This window comes from Tenrec ecaudatus, chromosome 1 (assembly GCF_050624435.1).
Source record: "Tenrec ecaudatus isolate mTenEca1 chromosome 1, mTenEca1.hap1, whole genome shotgun sequence".
Taxonomy (NCBI): domain Eukaryota; kingdom Metazoa; phylum Chordata; class Mammalia; order Afrosoricida; family Tenrecidae; genus Tenrec; species Tenrec ecaudatus.
In genome coordinates, this window is record NC_134530.1 from 66,782,124 (window position 1) to 66,806,401 (window position 24,278).

At 42.1% G+C, this 24,278-nt stretch overlaps 1 protein-coding gene across 2 annotated transcripts in view; it reads right to left on the minus strand.

Moving 5' to 3' along the window:
* Window positions 1-13,500, minus strand: part of FOXJ3 (forkhead box J3) — a 137,428-nt gene extending 123,928 nt beyond the window's left edge. Inside the window, exon 1 of one of the 2 annotated variants that reach the window (XM_075554654.1) lies at window positions 13,316-13,500. The gene's annotated coding sequence lies outside the window, so the exon portion shown is untranslated. The remainder of the gene's footprint in view (window positions 1-13,315) is intronic. The other variant, XM_075554646.1, reaches the window with a different exon arrangement.
* Between the last annotated feature and the right edge of the window lie 10,778 nt (window positions 13,501-24,278).

The following is a 24,278-nucleotide window of genomic DNA, read 5'->3' on the forward strand; positions in this document are numbered from 1 at the left end:
AATTTAATTTGCTACATAAACTTTCAACTTAAAACAAGATGTTTTAAAAAGAGAGACCTGTAAGACATGCCACGTGTGATGTGTGGACCTTGTCTGGATCTTGATTCAATTAAAACCCAGCTATAAAAAGATGTTCCTAATAACCAAGGGCATTAGATTATGAATTACATAGTAGATAACAGCTAATAAATACTGTCAATTTTGTTAAAATACAGTGTTATTTTTAAAGTATAATTTTTGGGATCTATACTGAAGTATATATATGAAGTACATATCATAATAGCTGCTGAATTTCAATAATGACTATATGGGAATTCATTATATTTTCTCTACTTTGAGCATACTCAGCAGGATAGTTGGACTAAAGTCTTTTGGCATTACTTGCTCAACTCTAGCACTGCACAATTCTTTTTCTTTTCTTTCACAGATGTCAAGAAGCTTAATAATGACTAGACCTTCTGAGAAAACCTCCTAAACAAATCAGAAGAAAATGGGCATTCACTTTTTAGCTTGAGTAATAAGAAATCACTCTGCATCTACTGAAAGAACTTCTTGTAAATTAACATGAGAAGTGAATGGAAGCCAAGAGAGTGACTCAGCTACTAAAAAGAAACAAAATACAATTTTAGGCTTCATTAAAAGAACAGGGTCCAAATCAAGGAGAGTAGCACTCCCCTGCACTCTTCACTAGTCAGTTCACAACTGGAGTGGTGAGTTGTGTTTTCAGCATAAAATTTTAAGAACACTTACAAATGAGAATGTTTTCAGGGAAGGATATCATATCGGACTAGTAAGGAATTTAGAAACCAAATGTCAACTAATAACTGAAGACCCTGAGTGTACTTAGCTTAGAGAAGAAAGCACTTCTCGGCTTTCCATATCACCTCCCTATAAAAAGGGGATTCAAAAACTTGTGGAAAATTCCATTATGTCAAACTTTTGGAAGCCCCCACATATGTTGTTAGGTGCTACAAAGTCAACTCCGACTCATAGCATACCTAAGTACAGATCATCAAGGGTCTTCCTATTTGGGGATGACCCTCGGTACTCTGCCAACCATGATGCCTTTCTCCATAGTTCGGGCCATCCTGATAATATGTCCAAAGTATGTGAGGCGATGTTTCACCATCCTCTCCTATACAGGTCCCAAGAGAATACTTTGCAGAGGACTCAAAGAGTTAAGAGGCATTCCATAGTCAAAGCAGCTTGAGAAAAACTTTTATTCTCTACAGGACTTTATCAGTGTGTTCAATAACCAAGTATGCTTTATATATCTATGAGGCTTTTTCAGTATTTCCAAACATATGTGACCATTTATTCTTTCATTCAACAAATATTTACTGAGTCTCAAGTATTTTCCAAAAGCTCCTCCAGGTGCTAAGAAGACAACAAAGAACAGTTTAGTAGACTACAGGGCAGCTTGGGAAACAGTCAACCTAAGCATCTTGCTACTCCTCTAGTTTGCATCATGCTTCCTCATCTCTACATATTTGCTTATATTCTATATAATGTCCCACTTCTCTATCTTAATTCAAACATCATATACTCTATACAACTCCCACTGATCATAGGCAAAAACCACCTCTCTTCTCAGCAAACCCATGGCTCTCTATCTGTACCTGTTCCTTACAACCAGGCTATATAATTATCTTTGATCTCTCACAAGGCCCAGGATAGCACCTTGAATCACCTTCAACTATGTAAAGGGATCACATAAAAGAAGGCAGACTAGGTCTCTACTGTCCAAAAAAGAACTAGGTTAACCAGAAAAAGTTAAAGTAAATTTCACCTCAATAAACAGACTGCCTTACAACCATCAGTGACTATGGATATCTAACAATAGACAAATGACTATACATGGGGGCTTCAAAAGTTCATGGAAAAATTCCATTATCATTTAATTCTATTTTCCACAAACTTTTCGAAGCCCTTTTGAATATCAAATTTTTGTTTGTTTTTTTGTGGTTCAGAGGGTTTGTTTTCTTTTTGTGGTTCAGAGGGAATATCAAATGTTTTAATGAAATACTAGATTAAGTATTAACTCTAAGATTATGCTAGGAACTGCCATTATCAGTCACAGTAAGATACAAGCATTAAGTTTTAATACAATGTATTTTGTATCGATATTAAAATTCTCTCAGTGAAGCTTAAACACGAAACTTCCTTTCAATTTTTTTGGTGTAAGGAACATGTGTCATGCACCGTGCTAAATAGCGAGGATAAAAGACAAAATGGACATTGTCCCCATCCTAGATCAGTCAATCCAAGATTTCTTAATGATGCTCCAATGGACACCTGAAATATGAATGCCCAAGTCATCTCTTTAAATGAAATTTTTAAAGAAAAATGAGTTTTCTAAAAATGACATTTTTGCAGAGAAAAAGATATAAAGCCACCAACTCCTCTTGAAGTCATATGTTCACACTACTAAATGCATTGTTTTTCAAACAAACTAGTCATTTTGCCTTTCTAGTTAAAAATCAGAACTCAGGGAATCCCAGTATACTTCCATATGCCAAGAATATGTCTGTAAAGTCTGTCCCAAACCAAATTGCTAGCAAAGGACCTTTACTTGTATCCCAGTATTTAGTATTGTGCTTGGAACATAAAAAGATGTTGAATAGCTAGTAAGTGAGATAAATGAATGAGTCTAATGTACTTAGAGCAAGCACAGTACTTTAAAGACACATTAACAGCTTGGCTTCTTGGAATTCTGCTAGGAAATGTAAGCATATGAGCAATTCTGTAAGTCTAAATTTCATTAAAAATCGAAGTATTGTTTTCAGTTCAATTATTGATCGGATCATTTTGGCTTACTTAACTAAACCTACATTCTTGGCTACTTCTGAAGGACTAAAATTAATTTCTTGTTCAGCAGAGATAAATGGCCAAATTCTGATAACAAGAAAAAAAATCAATCCATTTAATGCACCCACAACTTGCTCCCTATGATTACAACCAGGCTATAGCTCTTAATTACCTATGAGAGGTAATTAATTTAACCAGCTGGTTTATTAATGTGACTGCCTAAAAGAAAAACACTTCAATAGCACCATGTGTGCAAACTGTTCTTCGAAAGTCCTATGATTCATGGTTTTCCAAAGAATTCTTATTTGAATAAGCAATACGAGGGGGTACCAAAAAATGGATTTTTTTCAAAGCTGTATATTTAAATTTTTTTACAAAACAACCTTATCAACTTCAAAGTACTCTCCATTACACTTCATGCATTTGTCAAACTGGAGATTCCAGTCTTGGAAACACTTTTCAAACTCATCTGTTTAGATGGCTGACAACTCCCTCCTTTTTTTTCTTTCACCTCTTCTATGTCATCAAATCAGTGTCCTTTCACCTCTTCTATGTCATCAAATCAGTGTCCTTTCACCTCTTCTATGTCATCAAATCAGTGTCCTTTCACCTCTTCTATGTCATCAAATCAGTGTCCTTTCACCTCTTCTATGTCATCAAATCAGTGTCCTTTCACCTCTTCTATGTCATCAAATCAGTGTCTTTTCATGTCCCTTTTCATTCACGAAACCCAAAAGAAATCAGAAGGAGTGAGGTCAGGTAAGGTGTGTGGGACAGGAGAAGCATGCTGGCTTTTGCCAAAAACTGGGGCAATGCAATGGTTGCATGAGCAAGTGCACTGTTGTGGAGGCAAAACCAGTGCCCCTTCTGCCACGAATCAGGCCTTTTTGTTCACACACTGTTAATACAATCTTTTCAGAACCTCTAAATAAAAAGCTTGATGAACATCAGACCTAGTGGAACAAACTCCAAATGCAATACAGACATCCAGGACGAGGTTTGTTCAATCAACATTTTAGCTTTTTTGAAATGAAAAAAACACTCATACACTCAAGTTTTTCCCATAGCGCTGCCCTTGTAAGCTGTGTTCAACATCACAGCAGTTTCTGAGGCATTTTTCCCAAACAGGAAACAAAATTTTGGAGCCTCATGCTGTTCTCTTAAAATCAGCCATCACAAAAAAAGACGTTCAAGTGAAACTGCTTTTACAAAAAAAATTCACTGTGCCAGAGAGAACCTTCCAATGCAACGCCACTGGGTACACTAACTCAGAGCAAGTTGCTCAATACACGCCTAGCAAGAAGAATGCGTACTACAAAAGCTCCGTCCAATGAAGTTTTCAGGAGTTTTTTGGCACTCCCTCACATATGTTTACTTTTTCTGATCATAATAATGGATGCTCTCTGTAGAGAAACTGGGAACATGTATACAGGTTCAAAGGAGAAAATAAAAATCATCCTTTGTGCTGCATTCTCTCCGTCTGCTTTTCTATGCAGTTATAACGTATGCTGGACTATGGAAGTAACCCAGCCATCCGCAATAGAATCACATCCAAGGTATAATTTCTCAAAACCTACATTTTATAAATGTGCACTTCTCTAAAATAAGCTCCAAATCTAATGTTTACTAATGCTCAAAAATTTCTTAGACAAAAGAACGTAAGTTCTAGTAAAACTACATCCAATGGCCAAAAAAACTGAACTACATTGAACAAAGGAAGAAGTTACTCCCACTCGTTTTATGTCCCTAAACCAATGGTATCACAGACAGTTCTGCTCTAAGTTTAACCTCAGAAATCCAAAGTACATTCCTCATCAAAACTTTGTCAGGCTTCTACTAAAAAAAGTACAAGACTAGATATAGAGGTCTGGCCTGGGTCTGAGTTCTGAGCGCTGCAACTAAATACGGACAACTAAATGCCCTCATCTATCAACAGAAATATTACCTGGGGCATCTACACCATAGAGTTTCTCCCTGGATGGTTAAAAATGGTTAACTAGCTAGACTGTTAGCCAATAGGTCTGAGGTTTGAACCCACTCAGAGGTGTATCAGGAAAAGGTCTGAAAATCCCACAGTTCTACTTTGAGAGACAGTCATCGCCACCATGAGAAATCAACTCTTTGGTATCTAATACTGGTGTCCAAACCACGGGGCTGCTGTGAAACTCCAAAACCCAACATCTGGAAAGAGAACTTTGAGAAAATATTATTCAATATAAGGTGGAAATCTTTCTAAGCACACAGGCCCTACAGTAAATGACATCTTTTTTGATGTGATTACTGTGCATGCACACGGTGAGAGAGTACCATCAAGTACACCTTTACAAAGAGGAGACAGAAAAGCATGTCACAACCCACAAATCCAACCACACTGGAAGAAACTGAAGTCATACATGATTTACCTCCTGCTGTGACAATCTGCTTCATCTTCATTCAAAAGGCCATGCTGCACCTGACTGCGTATGTAGCTACTGTGTCTGTAACTAATTTCCCAAAGGTCTACAGCCAAGCCACAGAAACTTTTAATATATAATAATATAATAAGCATCTATGTACTCACCAACCTTAAACTAGAATCTAACAATAACCTACTTCTAGCCCCCACTCCAGTCTTCCTCCCATCCCATGTATCTATAGTCAACAGAATTTGAAACTACTATAAGTGAATCCTAGAGTCTTTCTCCCTCATCTACTCCTCTCCTAAATTCATAAGCTAACATACAGTAAGGTCAGGTCTCAATCTTTTTTTTTTTTAGGTCTCAATCTTAAGAGAAAGCTGATGCCAACTCTATGACAACTTTAATATGTTTGACTTGGCATCATAGTCTATCAATCAAAAGTTCGATCTTATATCCTTATGTCACTAGGTATGAAACTCTACCTAAGTAGGAAAACTCAGCTACAGCTTTTAATTCAAAGCTCTAGCTCAGCTAGATAGCTCCAGGTAAAAGTTCATTGAATAGTCCCCTTTTACCAACTCTTCAGTAGGTCCAAGACTCTCTCTGTATATAATTTAAAAATAATGAAAAAATAGCCAACAAGGGCAGTTTCGGAAAACACTCTCCAAAAACTCCCATTCATCCCACAATTATCAAGGACTCCCCCATCCCAAAATTACCTTAATCTTATTATAGTATGAAAATTTTACAATATACACATATGAAAATCTCATTTTATTTTTGTTTCAATTGTTTTGTATATAGCAAAGCAATCTATAGTAGGTCAATAACCACTCTGAAGAGCTTCACATTCTCAGGTTATCAGTTGATATGTCAAGTAGAAGCAGTCCAAGATAGCGAACTACAAAAGGTTACTTAAATAAAAAGTCATTGTTATAAATGTAAGCACAACATCTGGTTGCATAGAACAAAGCTATTTCCATATCCCAACAGATGGCCCACATAAAAATGCTTGGTTGATCTGGTTATAACAAATTCTATTAAATAAAAAATCCCATATAGCAGATGCCTTTTTCAATGTCAGTATAAGTCAATCTCTTTAACCAAAACATTGTACTTTTAGAATTTGTTATTTGTGTACTAACATCCAGTTAGTCCAATTAAAGGGGTCACATTTTCTTGGCAGTTGTTATAAAAATGCTACTGTGGTATTTTCTGAGTTTTAGGTAGAGGAGGTAGAGTACCATCCTCTAAAAGTAAAAACCTAAATGTTCAAAATAGAAAACAAAACTGAACTGAAAGGCTGAGGAGAAAAGTCTAAGTGAGCTTTAGCTGACTTAAGTCAAGGCTTCTAAAGAGTGGCAACGTGGAAAGAAAGCTAAATAACTAGCAAGGGAGCTCGTAAAGATTAATGAAAATAATATTTATGTTCCATGTTGAAAGGTCACTTGCAGGGACAAAAATGTATACATCTACCTCTGCATACTGTAGTGTTATGTTCCTGTCTAAAAGAAATCTTGGGGGGCCTGCGGCGGCGCGGGCGGGGATCGGGAAAAAAATAAAATAAATCTTGATAAAAAAACCAAGTTAACTTTGCTATTTGACTGCTTTCATAACCATATTCAAAATACAGTCTTCATTTCCTTCCAGTACCTTACAACCTAGAGGGCTCATCTGTCAGGAGTATATTGGATAATATTCTGCACAGAATTTCAATGAAGATTAATGGGGTGATGGTGATAATAAGTTAACATTTTCTGAAGACTTGGGATGGGTACAGGGAGCCCTAGTGTTAATCAGAAAGTCAGTAGTTTGAATGTACAAGCTACTCCACGGGACAAAGATGTGGCAATCCACTTCTATAAAGATTTACAGTTCTGAAAACCTCATGTGGCCTTTCTGTTCTGTCCTATAGTCATGATGAGTCAGAATTGGCTGGACAGCAATGGGTTTTGGGATAATGTTTATAGGAACAGATCACCAGGTCTCTTCAGCAGAGCCACTGCTGAATAAAGAACCTCTAACCTTTTAGTTACAGAACGCAGGAGTTCAAATCCAAGCTTTTCCTATCCCTAGCAAGTTACTTAACCCTTCTCTGCTTGTTTCTTTGTAAAATTTAGGTAATAAAAACTTCCCTCTTGTAGTTCTGAGGATTATATTAATAAAAATATAAATTACCTAGAACTCGGGTGGCATAGTAATACACTTTGGACTGCTAACTTCAAGGTCAGCAGTTAGAAACCACTAGCCACTCCATGGGAGAAAGATGGGGCTTTATACTCCCGTAAAGAGTTACAGTCTTGGAAACACACAAGGGCAGTTCTAGCCTGTCCTGTAAGTCAGAATTGATTCTATGGCAGTGAGCTGAATAGAGCACTTCTGAACCCATCCTAAGCCCTTATAAGACATTAGCTATTATCATCATCACATTAATCCCCATTAAAGTTCTAAAGAGAAGGTGGTCAAGTATAGTGCTAAATATGAGCCCCGATGTAGGAAGGCATTCAAAATCCAAAGTGCCTACAACAATGGATTTGCACAAGCCAATGATTATGAAGATGGCATGTGGGGTGGCCATGAGTCAGAGTTTACATGATGGAAGCATTAAAGTTGAGACAAGAAACAGAAAGAGAAAATCTGTCTCGGAGAAAACCAGTAACAGAATCTAGTAAGAAAGTTCATTTTCAGCCCCCAAAACTAACTAATAAAGTCAGTGATTCTCAAAGAGTGTCCCCATCCCTCTAAGGTTCCAGGAATCCACCTGGGGATCCTTTGAGACAGAATAGCAGCACAGAGTAGTGGAAGTAACAACAGGCAGGAATAAGAACGCCTCACAGCTCCATCACTGACTGAAATGGGCAGTCTGGGGTAAATCACCTAATCTAAACTTCAAATTGCTCATGCTAAAAAATGTTCTACCTACATCACAGGGCTACTGTGAGGTCAAATGAGATAATGTCTAAGAAAGCATGCGCAAATCATAAAAACACTACACAAATGTTTAAGAGCCATGTCTTACTCATCTTTATATCCCCAAAACCTAGCAAAGTATGTGGCAGATGCTAAAATCTAAAAGAAAATATGAAGGGGTTGGGGTTGTCAGGATAAGGAATAAGCTGAAAATGGTAAAGAGTTCCAGAGAGTAAGAAATAATCCAAATGTCTATCAACTGTTGAATACACAAATAAAATATAGTATTTCCTTGCAATGGAATATTACTTGGCATTAAAAGGAACGATAGAGATACATCAACCCTGGAAAGCATTATGCTAACTGAAAGAAGCCAGGTACAAAAAACCGCATGTTCCCTCATTTCATTTATATGCATAGACTAAGATAAATCTACAGAGATGGTTAAGTACAATAGTGGTTGCCAGACGGGGAGGGTGGGTTAGTGGGAAATTGGGAGTGACTATTAATGGATAGGGGGTTTCTTCCTGAGACAATGAAAATGTTCTAAAAATGATTGTGGCGATAATTATAGAGCCCTATGAATGCACTAAAAAAACACTGGAATTATACATTAAGTGTGTAAATTCTATGGCACATGAATCATAGCTCAATAAAGCTATCAAGAGTAAAAAGAAAAGTTTAAGGAAATAACTTAGAAGTATTAAATCACTGGCTGTAAAAAAATCACTGGCTGTAGAATACAAAAAAAATTTTTTTCAATGAGTTATCTTGATGTTTGAATAGCTCTGACAACAGACAAAAATGAGACTGAAGGAAGCATTTACAAAAAATACAAAATATTACATTAGCTAGACCATGTCTTTACAAATCATTCTTCAGAAAGCAAATCTTGCATCTGTTCTCATCCTTCCTTTTAAACGTCTATCTAAAGTTACAAATTACATACTTCTGGTCTAGTACAACAGTTTTCATCACTGTCTCCATTTCTGAACTCCCCAATTGCATTTGACACTGCCCATAACCTGACCTTCTAAAAATTCTTCCTATCCTTTGCCACTGTGGCACTGATGCACTTCCTGGTTCTTCTTAGAATGCTTGTGATTTATTTTTTTACCTATTAACCTATAATGTCACACAAGGCTCTAAGCCTCAAAGAGCTTTTCCCCACTATACTAGTTCTCTCCCAACACTCATCTCATCTACTCCACGTCTAGTGCTCACTGTAGGCCGATCAGGGCATACACCCTACATTTTACCAAACTATTCATCCTACAGTGAGAGACCTCAAGATACTCGAGTCCTACTCTAGGTAATGCTTGATTACCTTCACTGAGGCTGAAAACCAGTGGTATGAATGAACCCAAAATAAATAATCGCTATGCAATTTGTATGTGGTTTTAGACTTTAAGAGAGATCTTTTTCTAATGGTTTTGTTTAATTTAATAATACTGTGCTGTCCAGAGCCAAACCAGCATGGAGAGAAAGCTATCAAGAGTGAGGTGAGTGGCAGGGGAGACTGTCCTAATACTGAAAAATTGGTTGTGCACAATCTAAGTGTTGATCACAACCAACCTTAGCTCATGTTCCTTCACAGTGATACTTTCCTAATTTCCTCATTATGACTCAGCCATCCTCTCAGCACTGTAGGCTACAACTTTTTAATGTTTTCTTTGCTTGCTTTCTTTTGCCCCACACTCAACCACCACTCACCTCATGGTAAAGTTTACTCACAGGTGCGTTTCCTTATGCTTTATGTATATGTATACACACACACACACACTCTTAGGGCACTGTAAGGGCAATGCTTTAAATGCTCAACGTCAAAGGTCAGATAGTCTGGGTTCAAATCTTAATTCTGTTCTTCTTTTCTGTAGGATTTTGGACAATTTAATCGCTCTTTAACTCAGCTTCTTCGTAAGCATGACAATAATTTAAATCTTTAAAGACTTGAAGAGCTTAGAACAATACCTGGCACCCACTAAACTCTCAATAAATACTAGTTATTCTTTTATACTCATAATAACTACCCTAGGTCATTTTTTCCCTAAAATTCTCCATAGTCATTTTAATCAGTTTCCCACTTTCCACACACTCAACTAATACAGAAACCTTCTTCGGAACAATATGCATCACATTATTCACTTTACTTAGAATACACACACAGAGGCAATATATCAAACTAAAAATTCTAGCCCTGAAGTGTCCTCTTTCAACAATAGCACTTCAACAATCCTAAATTTTTTTAACAATTGCACCTGATAAAAGAAAATGTACACCTGGGGAGGGAGGGGGGGGGGAAGAGGATCTGATGCAAGGGGCTTAAGTGGAGAGCAAATGCCTTGAGAATGATTGGGGTAGGGAATGTATGGATGTGCTTTATACAATTGATGTATGTATATGTATGGATTGTGGTAAGAGTTGTTTGAGTCCCTAATAAAATGTAAAAGAAGAAAAGAGAAAAAAAAAGGAAAAAAAAAGAAAATGTACACCAAAAATATACTCAAAGAAACTGTATGATACAAAATACAAATCAAGAAAAAGTGGCAATGCTGCCATTTTGGAATCTAAAAAGTGACCTCAAAACAGTTAGATTTCTTAATGTCATCCATACGAATAAACCAAAAAAACATGTCCTGGTCCCACCCAAAAGGTATCTAAGAGACTCCCCAATGTCTTCAAAACCAGGAGCAACATTTACCTTAACCAAGAGTCACAAAACCCAAAAGGGGAGAAATGTTTCCCCTTTGGGTTTATCTAAGGTTTAAAAAATAAAGCAATCACACCTTCCACTCAAAAAGAAAAAAGGAAATGAGTTACTGCTATTCCCTAAATATCTGCTAGAGCCTTGCTCACTGCCACTGAGTCCATTCAGACTCACAGAGACCCTACAGGACACACTAAACTGCCCAGTGCATTTCCAAGACTATAAACCTTTATGAGAGTAGAAACTTTTTACTTCCTCAGAACCGTTGGTGGTTTCAAAGAGCTGACCCTGTGATTAGCAGCCCAACTAGTTATCCACTCCAACACCCGGGTTAGAAAACATACAGGAGCCCTGGTGACGCTCTAGGCTAAGTGTTGGACTGCTAAACACAAGGTTGCTGGTTTACCACCATCTCCTTCATGCCCTTCATGGGAGAAAGATGAGGTTATCTGCTCCCACAAAGCTGCACAGCCTCAGAACCCCTATTTAGGGCCACTATGAGTCAGAATCAAGTCAACGGCAACAGGTAAGGCAGCATGCACAATTAAGGCCATGGAAGTTGTGGGCAAATTTTGTTACACAAGATCTCTTTAAAGTGTTACAAAGCAAAGACGTCACCTTGATGAGGACGTAAGTACACCTGACCCAGGCTATCTGCAATTGCCTCATATGCATGGAATATGGAGGAACACAGAATTGATGAATCTGAAGCAGTGGTGGCTGGTAAAGAATGCTGAATATACCATGGACTGCCAGAAGAACAAACAAATCAAATCTTGGAAGAAGTACAGAATGCTCCTTGGCATGGAGAAACTTTGTCTCATGAACGTCATACATGTTCTTAGGAGGGTCCAGTCCCTGGAGTAGGGCAACATGCACGGTAAAACACTTCCATGAAAGAGAAGATGACCCTGAAGGACACGGATGAAAACAGGGGCTACAACAATGGGCTCGGGCACAGCGATGATGGTGAGGATGCACGGGATCAGGCCACACTCCATCCTGCTATACACAGGGCCCCTAGGAATCCAGGGGCTCCCGGGCATCTAACAGGCGAAATGACGGCTTCTTTCAATGCTACTGTGGCCTGTAACCTGTGAGGGGAGCAATCCATGGTCCCAATAGGCCAAGCACACACAGGAAGATGGAAACCTTAACCTGAAAGAGACATTAAGGAAAGAAACCACCAACTCAAAGCACACTTCAAAACCAGTTAACAAAATCGCCAAGAATGAACAGAAAGATAGGGAAAGTGAAATAAAAGTGCTTCCATGAAATAAGTGACTACGTGAAACTTTCTAGGGCTGCCTTGCAAGTAAACAACTATGCATGTAACACTCCTATGACATGTATGCTTGTTTCCCTGCCCAAAAAAGACAAAAGAAAACATGCCATGCCATCTAATCTTCAACCCTCCCACCCCCAGCTAGCCCAACTCAGTTCATTCAGGGATCCAATTAGCGCTCCACCAGGCGTAGATTGCACAATATACGTCAGAAAAATCTTTGCCAATCACACACAAAAAGTAGAACGAAGAAAACGATATGCCTCCATATACCAGTAGCAAGCGCCAATTCTCTTTAGGATTAAACAGTAAGGCATGGGTCAGGGGGTAGGGGGGTGACAAGAACAGCGAAAAGGAAAAGAAAAGGTATCAATGAAACTGTTAAGTCCCCTCCGGGTCTCACTTTCAAACAGTACAAACCTTGCTTCTTCCACCTACCCGACAACTGGGCTGGACAAAGCAAACTGACCCTAACACCTTCCACACCACCCGGAGGAAACCACAGAGGAAAAACCGCCCAGTTACCCTCCCTCCTCACCAGCTGCAAAAAAATGGGGGGTGGGAGGGAGGGGAGCCCTACCACGTGGGCAGGATGCAACACACACAGAAGAGCAACACGTCCGCACGGATTGGCTGCCTTTGCCCTAATGCCCGCAAAGGACGAGGCGACAGGATGGGCGGGAACGCAGGCCCCTGGTCCGGGGGCCCCTCGCCCCAAAGGGAACCCCCACCCCACCCCCAAGCGAAAGGCAGTCTGCCTGGGCGGCCGAAAAGCACCTCCAGGCTCCAAGGGAAGGAGCCGCATCCCGCCCAGGTCAGAGGCTAGTCCCGGCCAGAGGGGTAGGTCACGGAGTGAAGGAGACTGCCGCTGTCCTCGGCCGGGGCGCCCCCTGTAACCACGTCTGCCTCCCGGGGCCCCGTCTGGGGGAGGGGCGGGAGGCGCGGAGCCGCTGCTTCCCGGCTGAGGGGCAGCAGCAGCTGAGGAGCCGCGCCGCGGGGGAGGGAGGGACCCAGCCCACGCCGCCCGCCACACCGGGCCCGGGCCGGGACCCCTGCCCGCCCGCCACCCGCCCCGCCACACAGCCGAGGCCAAGAAGGGAGAGGGCGTCTCGCGGAGAGCAGCCCCTTCCTCCGTCCCGGGAGATGCCACAGCCCCGCCTCCTCGCCCGCTGGCCCGGCCCGGCCACCCCGGCGGCGGGCGCTCACCTCAGGCTGCGTAGGCCGGCCCGGCTCGGCCGAGCCCCCGGCCGCTGCGTGCGTCTCCGCCCTCCGGGAAAAGTCCCAACGGTGCCTGGTGCGAGCTGCCCAGGCCCCGAGCAGCGCCGACAGCGGCGGCGGCAGCGGGAGCAGCCAACATCCGGGGCCGCGCACCCGGAACTACTTCCCGACTCGTTCCCTCTCCTGCCCCCGCCTCCCGCGACGTCGCTGCGCCACCAGCCAAGCGTCAGCGGCGTCACGGTCCCTCCGCGGTCACTACTATGGGGTAGCGCGCGGATTCCTCCGCTGGGATAAGTAGTGCTCTGGGATTCCGGAGTCTGCGTCTCGGAGCAGCACGCAGCGCCATATTTTGGTGTCCTTACTACCCAGAGAGAACGACGGGGCGTGTGGCCGGCGGGGACAGCTCGATAATTAAAGATAACTGGGATCTGCGGCTTTAGACTCGATCCACCAAACCCAGGGGCTTTAATGCCCCCGGAGGACTGGGACCTCGTGACCTTGCGTTCCTCCCATATTTCCCCTCCTCCCTCCCGCCACCTCCCCCCCCCCCACCCGTAGTGCTAGCTACCTTAAGCCTTCCAGGAAACCGAACCCCTTGTCCGAGACTTCACCCTCCCCACCCCTTTCAAGGGCGCCTTGGGCATACAGGATACCAAGGCAGAATTTATCCGTGGCTACCTGTACTTTGCTGTGCTTAGCCTCAGTTTCCTGCCCAGGTGATTGTCCAACAATCAGCAACTGGAGGGTTTAAGGTGGTTCCAGCGACTTGTGGACTTCGGAATTTAAATCTACATCAACCTCAATCTAAACTAATTATCTTCTGATAAAGTGTTAGCACTAGTAAGCTGCTCTGTAATTTCACACTTAGTGACCTACTGGGCTATTGTTTTTGGTTCTTCAATCACCTTAGTCATCTGCTCATGCTCCTCCACAGCACCAATTACAACTTTGAACAAACAATAGGGTCCTCAATACTTAGGGGGTGAATACTTCATTGAAAGAGAAGGAAAGAGCAGGCCTGAGTCAGTTGCTCTGGGAACCTTTATTGGCATGGCTTCAAAGGGATTAAAGACCTTGTAGGAAAAAAAAAAGTTGAATACGCAAGTCCTTCAGCAAACATTGATTATGTGCCATCTGCCAAGTACTCATCTGGGGGCTGGGGAGCTAAAGTATTCACATGTGCCTTTCTATATAAATCTCTGGGAAGGTTTTGAAGACACAACTTTCTTCAGTCATCCAACAAGCATTTGCCAATGGGAGCCCTAGTGGCATTGTAAGGTTAGCAGTGCACTGCTCGCCAATGGGAGCCCTGGCGGCATCATAAAGTCCACAGTTCAAACTCACCCACCATCTGCTTGTAGGAAAAGATGACACAATCTGTTCCTGTAAATGTTTATAGCCTTGGGAACCCTATATAGAGTCTCTATGAGTCAGAATGGAACTTGATGGCTGTGATTCTTTGTGCTCAGATGGAACCTGTAATAAAGACCAAGAGACAGTTGTTCCAATAGAATGGGAATACTGCAGCAGAATTCTGTGTGGCTTAAAATCAGGAAAGGTGTGCATCAGGGCTGTATCCCTTCCCCATATTTACTCATTTGTATGCTGAGCAAATAATCAGAGAAGCTGAATAACATGAAGAGGAATGCAGTTTCAGGTTTGGGGGAAGGTTCATTAAGAATCTTCTATTCAGAGGCCGGCCCCAATCCTAACTGTCAGGGTAAGCCAGCCCCTAGCACATCATTAAGGGTCCGGTAGGCGCAATTGTACAGCGATAATAAGTAAAGATCATAGTAAATTCATAGCATGAGATAGAAGTGAAGTATAGAAATAAATGGGAGTCAGCCACAATTCATGGTAGCATGCTCACCTCAGCTCCACTTGATGGTCCACGTGAAGGGAGAGAGTGTTTAATGGTAGCCCCGGCCCGGCCCCTTTTATCTTCTCTGGGGACATGCAAGCCCCCTAATTACAGGTGAGAACATACGTCACTGGAAGGGGCAGTCCTATAGGTAATACAGTAATGAGAGGGGGGGTGGTCTAGGGACATACACGCAATAGGAAGGGGAGGGATCCTAGGTTCAGGATGGCGGCCTAACTTTGACCTATTCCCTAGATCTCCATAGGAACCATTATCAGTAGGGTGTGAGCGCTTGGTCTCAGGCCTCAAGGAGGAATAGTTTATTGTCCCCAGTAGCAGGGAGTGAGGTGGTGAACTAACTGCCCTAGAGGCCTACCCTGTAGTCTGGTGACTAACTACCCTGGGGAGGATGTCCGTAAGCTTTTGACCTCTCCCCACACCTAACTATGTGAACAGCCCCCACCCTCTCCGCAGAAGAATTCAATTCAGAGGACAACACTGAAGCTACAGCTCAGGGAGAGGGATGTGTTTGAAGAATCTTGTATTCAGATGACACACCTTGTGAAAGTGAGGAAAATTTGAGACAATTATTGATGAAGTATGGATTACACCTCATCTTAAAACAAAAATCCTCACAACTGAGCAACATCACAATAAATGGAGAAAAGATTGAAGGCGTCAACTATTTCATTCCACTTGCGTTCACATTCAGCACCCATGGAGGCAGCAGTCAAATAACCAAATGATATATTTTATTGCATTGGACAAGTGTGCAACAAAAGACCTTTTAAAGTGTTAGAAAAAACAAAGATGTCATTTTGAAGACTAAGGTGCACCCAGCCCAGTCCATGATGTTCCAGTCTCCAGTTCTAGTCTTTCATATGCATATGAAAGCTGGACAGTGAGTAAGAAAAATTAAAAAGAATTTGGGGATTTGAATTGTGGCATTGACAAATAAGATTAAATATACCACGGACTGCCAGAAGAATGAACAAAGCCATCTTGAAAGAAGCATAGCTAGAATGCTTCTTATAAGCAAGGATGACCAGACTTCATCTGATCTCCTATGGACATGGTTTCAGGAGGGGCCAGTCCTTGGTGAAGGACATCATGCTTGGTAAAGTAGAGTCAGTGAACAAGAAGAAGACCTTTGATGAGATGGATTGCCCCAGTTGTGCAACAGTGGGCTCAAACATAGGATCAGGCAGCGTTTCATTATGTGAGACACAGGGTTGCTATGAGTTGGAACAACTTCAGTGGCACCTAACGCTGAGGTTGCAGGCAGAATTTTGCTGTTTAAGAAGTGCCAGTGACACTCCCTTACAGAAGGGTCTCGAGGAGGAGACGAGCTAATCAGGATGCGATATAGCAACGATGAAAATTACAACTTTCTTCTAGTTCCTAAATGCTTCCTTCCTTCCCTTCCCCCCCCCCCCCCACTATAATGATCCCAATTCTACCTTGCAAGTCTGGCTAGACCAGAGGATGGACACTGGTATAGATAGGAACTAGAAACACAGGGACTCCAGGACAGATGACTCCTTCAGGACCAGTGGTGTGAGTGGTGATCCTGGGAGGGTAGAGGGAAGGTGGTTGGAAAGGGGAAACCGATTACAAGGATCTTCATGTGACATCCTCCCTGGGGGACGAACAACAGGAAGGGAGACATTGGACAGGACAAGATATGACAAAATAATTTATAAATGATCAAGGGTTCATTATAAATGATCAAGGGTTCAAGAGAGGGGGGAGCGGGGCGGGAAGAAAAAAAATGAGGACCTGATGCCAGGGACTTAAGTGGAGAGCAAATGTTTTGAGGATGAGGGCAATGAATATACAAATGTGCTTTACACAATTGATTATGTATGGCTGGTGATAAGAGTTGTATGAGCCCCTAATAAAACGATTTAAAAAAATAGAAGTGCCAGTGTACAGAAGGTAGGTTTCCCTTCTCAGCACTTGACTCTTAATTTGGAAAGATAGATGTTAAGCATAATAAGAGCTATTTCCTGTGTTAAAAAGTGTTTAGTGCTACGGGGAGGAGGGACAGACCAGGGTACGAAATATGAGAAAAATGTGAAAAATATGGAAGGGAGGGGACAAGGTATTTAGCAAGAAGCTTGAAAGAGGTGGGGTCAATGAGAAAGTGCCTGTGGCAAAGGGAAGAGCCAGTGGAAAGGCTGTGTGGCAAAAGCATTCCTTAAAAATAGTGAGGGAGCCGAGGTGGCTAGAGGACAGTCAGAAATAGATCAATGAAGAAAGGAGGTCAGAGAGTGGGTCTCGCAGACCAAAGATGGGGAACATCCAGCCTGCAGGCTATGGAGGGCCTGCAAAATAATCAGTCTCAGCCAACATCCCACGTCTCACCAAAGAGAAGTAACTCCAGCCAGCATGCTAAAACTCACTGCCAATAATTGATTCTGACTCATAGCAACCCTACTGCACAGGGTAGAACTCCTGCTGTGGGTTTCCGAGACTCTTAACTCTTTATGGGAATAGAAAACCTCATCTGTCTCCTGTGGAGTGGCTGGTGGTTTTGAGCCATGACCTTGAAGTTAGCACCCCAATGTGTAACCACTAGGCCACCAAGACTCTTAGCCATCACATGTGGGTGAGTTAATTAAATATTTGACCCATATGATCTGAGAATGCCATTAATAAATATTCAAATGTTCCTTGGCAGAAAACAGTTTCCATACTCCTGATGTAGACCATTGTAAAAATTTTGACCGAAACAGAGCTTTGAGCAGAAAATTTATATAATCAGATTTCTGTTTGAAACTATCACTTTGGCTGCTGTACTGTAAGTAGTGTGTGGGAGGACAATGGTGGAAATCAGAGGCTCCATTATCCAAGTGCAGTAAGATGGCTTGTGAGTAGGATAAATAAGATTCCATCTTTGTACTTTAGAACTTACAGTCTAATGGGAAACAAGTACCTAGATAATGACAGTGCACTGTGATAAGGAAAACAGTCTTCCCAAGAAGAGGCTACCTTTCCCACTACATGGAGAGAAGGTGTAAGTTCCCAGAATTTCAAGTCACCCAGGAAAGTGGAAGTTGCCAGTTCTTTGTTGGATCATTGAGTGGATCCTTGATAAATGGATAACGCTTTTCTTTCCCACCCTTCAGGTCTCTAAGCCCACCACCATCTGAGTGGAGCTATAGGCAAAAGGTTACTGAAGAACAACTGCCTGAGTCATGAATTCAAGGGAATAAGCAAAGCTGTGATGATCCCCATTTGTTTAAGAATGAAACTGAGGCCCATAGTCACCACGTTTTAGCATAAGACTGGGATCAAGTTCCTCAGAGCCTCACACCAGGATCTATTTAAGCCATTTGAGTGAAGGGGTGGGGGGAGTAGGAAGGCCACCATTACCCCTTACAAATCTTGAGTCTCATCCTGAAGTGTCTGGGATTCCAAGATACTTCCTTAAAGTGCTAGAAAGCAAATAGGGCTTAACTGTACCAGAATGGGTGAGGGGAGGAGAGACAAGGGATGGAATCAACAGCCTTTAGGAAGGAAACAAGCAACAGGAACCCCAGAGTATTACAGCATGGAAGATTAAAACACACACACACACCATCTGTAGTGAACATAGCAACTAGAGAATTCTGGGGTGCTAATGGGGAGGAAACCTTAAAATGCAGATTGAGGAAGCAGACTTGGGTTCAAGCTTCTTGTTCCACAGTTTGCTCCTTATGTGCCTACGTCGAGCTCTTTCGTTTATCTTAGTCTCTATCTCCTTGCTTATAAAATGAAAATAATAGCCAAAGAGATCAGGCACAGGCTGTCATACAGTAAGTGTCTTGAGCACAAACTCACGATCATGGAGTCAATGCTGACCAACAGCAGCCATGTAGGACAAGTTCAACTGCTCCTTAGGGATTCTGAGACGAACGTTCTAAGGGAGTAGGCAGACTCTCCTTTCTCCTACACAGTGGTTGATGGTTTTCTAAAGAAAACGTATTACTATGGACAAGGTTGAATGTCAGGAGAGAAGAAAGTCATTCACAGTGTCAGGAGTGACCTAAGAGAAGAGCTCTCACACATGAGGCAGCATCCATTCTGAGGACACACCCTGAAGCGTAACAGATTTCAGTATTCAAAGCAAAGAAATCGTGATTTATTGCCCTGTGTTGTCTACGAGCTTTCCCAGCCTGCAATAGCCTACAATTCCCGGTGGGTTTCCAAGGCTAGAAAGCTTTTCAGGAGTAGAAAGCCTCATCTTTCACCCAAGGAGTGCCTAATGATTCCAAACTTTTGACTTAAAGGTTAGTAGCCCAACTCACTACCAGGGCTCACCTTTTAAGTGATTATTAAATATTATCTGCTGATGGGCATGGCTGATCCATGGAGCTGAATTACATCCGTCTGTAAAAGCCTCATAGATCGAGTTCCTGGACTGTGGGAGGTTGGTGTTGCATTGTGTGACTAAGGCAAAATATGATACTTTCCAAAACAGTCACTCTACAAATTAGTCACTCTCGGTGGAAAAGAATAAGCAGTACCAGTTACTAGCGTCAGTCCTTTCCAACTCGTGGAAACCCTCCTGTGTGTCAGAGGAGAGCTGTGCTGCATGGGGTGTTCAATGGCTGCTTTTTCAAAGCACATCTCCGGGTTTTCTGAGGTGCTCCGGGGTGGACTTGAACTGCCAACCTTTTGGCTAGCAGTTGAGTACATTTACTGTTTGCACAATCTGAGGCCTTCTGTTGGGGAAAAGCATTTTAACTTATCCCTTCCTAGCTTAAAAAAATGTATTTTCCCGGGGAGACCATAAATAGCCTAAATATTTCCCCAGGCCTGGCACTAGTACACTCTCACATCTCCCCACACCATCCTTTCTCTCGTGTAATGACCTGACTTGCCTCCACTCTCCGAATCAATATAGCTAATTAAAAGCGTAATGAAAGACACAATGGCACCAAGACAGCTGAACAAACATTAACCAATGCGTAGATTAAATAACATATTTACAGTATGTGTAAGCAGTGGTGCAGATGAAATTTGGGTGGTGCAAGGAAGAGTGAGTCAGAGGATGTCAAATCGAGTGGGAGCAGGAGAAATCGCCACTCTTCCAGTTAGCTAGCAGTATCTTTTGGAATGATAGAGTGAAACGAAGCTGGTTAGCCAAAAGAAAAAATGAAAAAGCAGCTAAGGCCGTGATTCTCAACTTTCCTAATGCCTCAACCATTTCATACAGTTCCTCATGTTGTGGTGACGCCCTACCATAACATTTTCATTGCTACTTTGTAACTCTAATTTTGCTGCTGTTATGAATCCTGCCATCCCTGTGAAAGGGTCCTTCGGCCCAAAGGGCTCACGACCCAGAGGTTAGAACGTCTGATCTAAGGCTTGTAGCCCAAGATTTACCGTCTAAAGGAATCTGAAGTAAACGGTGTAAAATTGATAGTAGGAAACATTTGCTTGATTGCAAATTGTAACATTCTTGGCAATGAACTGACTATGAACTATCAAGAAATCTCAATCCTGGAAGAGTGGAAATGTGGCTAATAGTTGTTGAGTGTTCCTGTGTGAGAGGCTGAGATAGTTAAAGTGTATTATGCCAACCTTGCTGATAAACGCATGTGGGGTTAATTGAAGGGCAGAGAGATAAATGGCTCAGTGAGCCTCGACTTTCTGGTTCTCCAGTCTCTTGCTTTCTGATGGTCGGACCAGCATGCAACTGCCTTAGCCAGTTCCCTGCTTCAGCTGGCAAAGCTCACTTCCTGCAAGACACCCCCAAAGAGAAGCTTCATGAACTTACCTCTATGCAGCACTGGATGCTGGAGCAGCCATGTGGAGACCCCTGCCAGAGCTGAGATGCTTACACGTTCACTGATTCAGCTTTCCTGTGTGTGTTTTGTGAGTTGCAGGAGGACTTTGTGGATTGGTGTAGGACATTTGGGTTAATATTGGACTTGTGGGCTTAGGCAGCACTGGGTTGGGATGTTTTCTTGATGTGCACTTAACGTTTATATAAAACTCTCTCTTATACATGAGTTTCTGTGGATTTGATTCTCTAAAGTACCCAAACTAACACAGAGGCCTTTTGCATATGATTTTAATTTGTCTTACAGCAAGATTACAAAGAAGATCACTCCCATTTTAAAGACCAGAAGGAGGCTCAGTTGTTGGAGAGTAGAAGAGTCAGGATTTGAACTCATCGTCCACTTTCAAAGATCTTCTACCCCATAGTCATTTACATTGTTATAATCATTGTAGCCCACTGCCTGCTAGCCCTGCTGCACAGTGGTTAAATACTAAGAAAAGGTCAACAATTCAAACCCCCGGCCCACTCCATAGAAGAAACTCTATAAAGCAGATTTTCCTCTAGCCTGTGGGAATGCTTAAGGAGCCCGGGTGGCATAGTAGGTTCCTTGTTGAGATGCTAACCACAAGGTCAGCAGTTTGAAACCACCAGTTGCTCCATGGGAGTAAGATGAGTCTTTCTACTCCCATAAAGGGTTAGTCTCAGAAACCCAGAGGGCACTTCTACTAGGTCCTCCAGGGTTGCTGAGTTGAAATGGACTTGATGGTGGTCAGTTCGAGTTGATGAGGACACTTTGAGTCAGAATCAGTTCCACATCACTGCAACGGGTGTTTTGTTTTTTCATGGCAGACTGAATGTGTCCTGACCAAAGCAGACTTTTTCCATTTTTCTTTTTCTATTGTTGTTAGATGCTATCAAGCTGGTTCCAATTCACGGCAGCTCTATGTACAACAGAATACTGCCAAGCCCTGGGGCTACTCACAATATATCTCCACAACCATCCTAAAAGTTGGAGCTTATTGCCCATCCTACAGGCAAAGGCCACTGAAGTCCCATTGCTACTAATGGCAACTGTAAAGACGTGCACCTCAATCCTTGTTAAAATCCTTGTTTTGAATAGTATATCACACTGACCCTGCAAATAAGTTCTCTCAGATTCTAATTACATCAGTGGAAATAGAGAAGAGCTCTTTCATAATGGAAACTTATTTTAATACCTGTACATTTTGCCTTACAGGTTCTTATTTGTGCCTTTTAGCAACTACTTTTAATACTTCTTGGCTCATGAGTTGCTTCCATTTCGATTCAATACATGATCCAGTTATACCTTACTTCCTCTACTCAGCATGATAAAAGGAATGGGGAATACTTCTGTTTTGCAATGATCTCAGAGCAAAGGAGGCCAGAGAGAGAGAGAGAGCCCCCCCCCCCCCCACACACACACATCAAGTGTTTTCTTTAGGTATTTAAGTAGTAGCCCTTATTTCTCTTTTAAACATTTAGCAGTTCATTTATCATCTATCAATGGGTACCTAACAACAAAATCCTCATTCAACCCCTTTTTTCTGCTATGCTAAAGGTTGTTGTTCTTAGGTGCAATTCTGGTCCATAGCCGCCTGATTCTGTGTACAAAGGAGGAAAATCACCCCATCCTGAACCATCCTCACAATTGTTCTATTGTTTAAGCTCATTGTTTGCAGCCACTGTGTCAATCCGTGTTGTGGAGGGTCTTTTCGCTGCCCTCTCAACCAAGCCAACATTAATCCTTCTGGAAAACTTCCTTGTTCCTTGCAACCATGGAATATCAGACACTCTGTGTCTATAAACTGTACCTGGTTTGGATTTGTTTCTAAAAGAAAATTTGCTCAAAACACTAAAATGGATAACGACTCAGAAAGCATTTATTAAATACCAATTCTACACCAGATTCCTGGCGCCTTGATTTCCAACAGTGCCTTTGGTGCAGGTTAGGCTTTCTCCTTTAGTAGTATCCAGCGTCGTTGGTCAGATGCTAACTCCTCTTTTTGGTATAGTAACTCTGTATAGTCCTTCCAACTTCTTCTCTTCTTTATTTTAAAAAAATACTTTTTAATGAATTGAATGTATGTTTACGGAGCAAATAATTTGTTTTACATTCAGTAATTCATAGATATTTTGTTTCTTTCCAATCTCCACAATGCAACATCACTCATCACACTTTTACCGTGTTTTTTTCCCCCAGTGTCTATTTTTATTAGAATCAAACCACACACTCAAGGAGATCTCATTACAGGAAATTATGAAGTACCAAACCACTAAAAATCCTGGTCTACACAAGTTGACACAAAACTTGAAGTGTTTCTTTTTCCTTTTTTTAAAAAAAATCATTTTGTTAGGGGCTCATACAACTCTTATCACAAACCATACATACATCAACTTTGTAAAGCGCATTTGTACATTCATTGCCCTCATCATTGTCAAAACATTTGCTCTCCATTTAAGTCCCTGGCACCAGCTCCTCATTTTTCCCCTCCCTTCATCCCTCCCCCTCCCACATGAACCCTTGATAATTTATAAATGATTATTTTGTCATGTCTTGCACCGTCCGACATCTCCCCTCACCCACTTTTCTGTTGTCTGTCTCCCAGGGAGGAGGTTATATGTAGATCCTTGTAATCGGTTCCCCTTTTCCAACCCACCTTCCCTCCACACTCCCAGTATCGCCACTCTCACCACTGGTCCTGAAGGGATCATCTGTCCTTGGATTCCCTGTTTCCAGTTCCTATTTGTACCAGTGTACATACTCTGGTCTAGCCAGATTTGTAGGATAGAATTGGGATCATGATAGTGGGCAGGGGGGTGGGGGGAGGAGGAAGCATTTAGGAACTAGAGGAAAATTGTATGTTTCATCATTGCTACACTACCTTGAGACCCTTCTGTCAGGGGATGTCCAAATGCCTATAGATGGGCTTTGGGTCTCCACTCTGTCCTTCCCCTCATTCACAATGATATGATTTTTTTGTTCTGATGATGTCTGATACCTGATCTCTTCAGCACCTTGTGATCGCACAGGCTGGTGTGCTTCTTCCATGTGGGCTTTGTTGCTTCTGAGCTACATGGCCACTTGTTTACCTTCAAGCCTTTAAGACCCTAAGGTGATCAGATTTTAATATTGGTAAAGCGGGGCACCATCGATAAAACGCATATCCTGGCAAAATAGCCACACGGCAGCAAAAAACCATATACCCTAGTGTGTCGTGCATTCTTTCCAAAAATCGGGACATTTTTGAAATGCTGCAGGACATGGGAAAATTTGTTAAAAATCGGGACTGTCCTCC